Source organism: Physeter macrocephalus, chromosome 15 (assembly GCF_002837175.3).
Source record: "Physeter macrocephalus isolate SW-GA chromosome 15, ASM283717v5, whole genome shotgun sequence".
Lineage (NCBI taxonomy): Eukaryota > Metazoa > Chordata > Mammalia > Artiodactyla > Physeteridae > Physeter > Physeter macrocephalus.
Genome location: NC_041228.1, coordinates 47026295 through 47030154, shown reverse-complemented (window position 1 = coordinate 47030154; position 3860 = coordinate 47026295). Strand labels below are relative to the sequence as shown.

The window sequence follows — 3860 nt, the reverse complement described above, 5'->3', positions numbered from 1 at the left end:
GGTGGATCCAGGTCTTGGTGCTGAGATGAGGACTTCTGGGAGACCTCACACCAATTAATATTCCCTGGGACCTGAAGTTCTCTGTTAGTCCAGCACTTGGGCTTGGTACTCACACTGCAGGTGCTTAGGCCCAACCACTGCCCTTAGAACCAAGACCCTGCAGGCTGAGCAGAGAGTGAAAAGAAAAAAAAAAAGAGAGAAAAAAATCAACAAACAGAAAAAAGCATAACAATAACAAAGAATTAAAACTAAAAAATATATTAGAAAAATAATAGCAAGAACAACAAAACAAAACAGAACAACAGCAAAAAAAACATAAAAAATTTTTTTTTAATTAAGTAAAAATGTAGGAATAAAAATAAAGATAAAAATACTAAAAAATTAAAACATAAGAAATGAAAAATAAAATAATAAAAAATTCCCTGGTGCCTCCTCTATCAATGTTCTTGCCCCGATTGTGAGCTACATCCTACTCCCACCTCCCCAGTAGGCCTCCAAGACCTCTAGGGAGGTATCTGGACCCACTGTGTCAGCCCCACTTCTGCATGTGCTCCTCTCACCAGCATCTGTTCCTGGAGCTGGCCCAGAGCACCAGTACTGGGGCGCAGGCCTCCATCAGTGCACTCACAGGGGCCAGTACAGTCAGAGGAGGCCTTGGAGGGAGGGCATCACTCAACCCACCTGGACCCGTGTGGCCAGAGGTGGCCCTGTCAGGGACAGCACTCAGGCTGCCAGGACCCATGCAGCCAGAGGAGGCTTTGGTGGGGGTGGGGCTCAGGCCTGGGACCCATGCAACTAGAAGAGGCCTGGTCGGGGGAGGAGGCTCAGGCCTGGGACTCATCTGGCTGGAGGAGGCCTTGGGATCTAGGTGTTAAGGCCTGGGATCCCAGCAGGATTGCCAGGGCCCAAGTGGGCAGGGGAGACACCACATCCCCCTCCAATCCCCGCTGATCTCCTCATCTTGAGTGGGTCCTTCCAAGCATGGGAAACTCTCCCCTCTCCCAGCCTCCCTCAGGGGTGCTGGTCCCATCCCACCTCCATTTTTCCTTGCCACTGCCCTTCCCTCCCACATCCTACCTGGTTGAGCGAGGATTCCTCCCATCAACTTAGGTGTCCGAGGTCCCCCACCAGCATCTAGCAGGAGCCTTAGCTGTGAGGAGACTTGAACTCTGTGTCCTCCTACTCTGCCATCTTGATTCTGCCAATGTGTATATTTAAGCTACAATTTAAAATGTAATCTCTGCTATAATACATGTTTGCATTATTAGATATAGTTAAATGATATTTCAATAAAATAAAAAATAGTTATATTTTTAGCAGTTGACACACAAAAAATCTGGTTTTCTTTACTCTTTTATTACTTTCCTGGAACCAAAGGCACTTGAATTTGAGACACTTGGATCAGTGTTTTATCTTAGCAAATGACAAGAAGAAATCTGGCTTTGCCCTCTAAATGCCTTTCAAATAATGATTGGAAGCTGATGATGACTGACTTCTCTCAGTGAGCACAGCCTGTACTATATTTAGCATGACAATGACCTTTGGTTAAGCAGTAAACTGCTTGTTTCTTCATTCACCTTTCTTCAAAATTGTTAAAATTGTTGGTGCTCCTTTGAAAATGCTGTATATTTTAAATAATTTGAAGCAAATATTGAATCAAGGGTAAATCAATTATATAATATGTACTCAGCTAAAGTAAGCATATTCTAATTTGGTGAATAAGAAAAACTCACATATAAATAATAATGTCCTTAATAATATTATGACAGTATCTCCTTTTTTTGTCAACGTTCTTTGTACTTAATGGTCATGATTATTGATAGTGATTGTGATTTTCTTGATTAGAATATAAACTCCACAAGGACAACATTTTAAAAATGTTAACTGGAGTAGTGCACCTCGCCGCTATGGCAGCAGTGCTGTCCAGTCAGCCGCTGGTAGTGGCAGCGACTTCCCCTCAAGAAGTCCGGTCTCTGCCTCCTGCTTCCCCCCCCCACTTTCTCGGTGGTGGAGGCAGTGGTGGCAGCAGCGGTTGCCCCTGCCTCTTCGCCTCCTCCACCTCGGCCTACCCACCGACTGGTGATGTTGGCGGGGAGGGGGACAGTAGTTGTAGACAGCTGTCCCTGCCTCAGAGAAGATACCACGTTGAATGAGCAAAGACTGAACTTTATACAGATACCTTTTGTAAAAGGCTTATAAGGAATAGGGCCATAATTTGAATCGCAGTGGATTTCACATTATGAGGTGAATGGGAGTAGAGTATTGGACAAAAAATAGATTTTTAAATCTCTGCATCATACTTTTTGGCTCCTCAGTTGTTGCACAGTCTCACTATTGGAGAAAGTTCATGCTAAAAAACTGAAGCAATTAATGGGTGAATATGATCAAATTTCTCCATCAAGTTCTCAACCTAATGAGAATCCTTTGTCAACCTAATGAAACATTCAAAGAAGACATCTGACTCTTTTCAAGATGAATTTGAAGATTATATCAAAGTGCAGAAAGCCAGAGGCATAGAGCCAAAGACTTGTTTCAGAAAGATGAGAGAGGATTATTTGGAAACCTGTGGATACAAAGAAGAGGTTGATTCTAGACCCAGGTGTAGAATGTTTGATCAAAGACTCCTTTATGAACCAGTCCAGACCTACCAAAGACCATGCAATGTTTCACAAGCAGTGGAGAAGCGGTTACCTCAGTGGCTACCAGCTCATGACAGCAGGCTGAGACTAGACTCCCTGAGCTACTGTCAATTCACCAGGGACTGTTTCTCAGGAAAACCTGTAGCCTTGAACTTTAGTCAACAAGAGTATAACTGTAGCTCATACAGTGTAGAATCTGGAGTTTACAGACACCTCTCTTTAGAAAACAGTACCAGTGCCCATCAAAGTAGTTATAAACAGATACATCAGAAGAGAAAAAGGCACCCAGAGGAAGGTCAGGAAAAACCAGAAGAGGAGCGGCCCAAGCATAAGAGGAAGAAAGCTTATGAGGAAATAGATTAGACAAACACAAGAACATCCAAAGAAACAAAACAGAGGTGGAAACAGTCAGAAACAGTACAGAAAAGCTTAAGAACCTAAAGGACAAAAAAAGCCGAGACGTAGCCTCTAAGAAAGAGGAAGGTAAGCATAGAAAAGAGAAAAAGGAACAAGGGAAAAAAAGGACAGAAGAGGAGATGCTTTGGGACCAGTCTATCCTTGGATTTTGAAGCTCTTGCATTTGTTCTCCTAAGGTTAGACTGAAAAAATAGTTGAGGAGCTTGTTTTTACGATGTCCATGTTCATATTGCTCTTTTCACGTGAACAGGTACAAAGGCTAAGTGAACAGAAAACATTTAGTGTACTTTGTCTCCAACATGGAAATTACTTTTCCTCTCTTCTAAAATCATTACTACATTTTTCTTATACATAATGTAATTTCCCTTAATGAGGGTGGCTCTGCTTTTATTCATCAAATTGCTATAATGGTGGAAGTATTTTTCCCTTGGGAGGTTATTTAGTTTAAATTGGAGGATTAATAGGCTTTACAGAATCTATTTCTTGATTGGGTTTTAGTTTAGGGTGGGTGTTTTTATATTCATTAGTTTTCTCTGGAAGCAGTTTAGATTGATTTTTTTTCCTTTGTTAGATCTAACTTGCAGTATATTTTCTAGATTGGAAAGTGGAAAATGACATACATTATAATAAGTTTAATTTCTACCAAAAAAATGTTAACTGATATATCTTAAATATTCAGTAGAGTGCTTGGCACATAGTAGATAATAAATGTCTGTTGAAGTATTATTTAAGGATAACTGAAAAAAAACCCAACCCTATACTTGAATAATATGTATTAGCCAGACTAGGCTAAATTGCATTGTC

The 3860-nt window shown here is 41.2% G+C and overlaps 1 pseudogene; it reads left to right on the top strand.

Annotated features, from left to right (window-relative positions):
* Positions 1 to 2423: 2423 nt before the first annotated feature.
* On the top strand, positions 2424 to 3542 carry LOC102995250 (lysine-rich coiled-coil protein 1-like; annotated as a pseudogene).
* Positions 3543 to 3860: the final 318 nt, after the last annotated feature.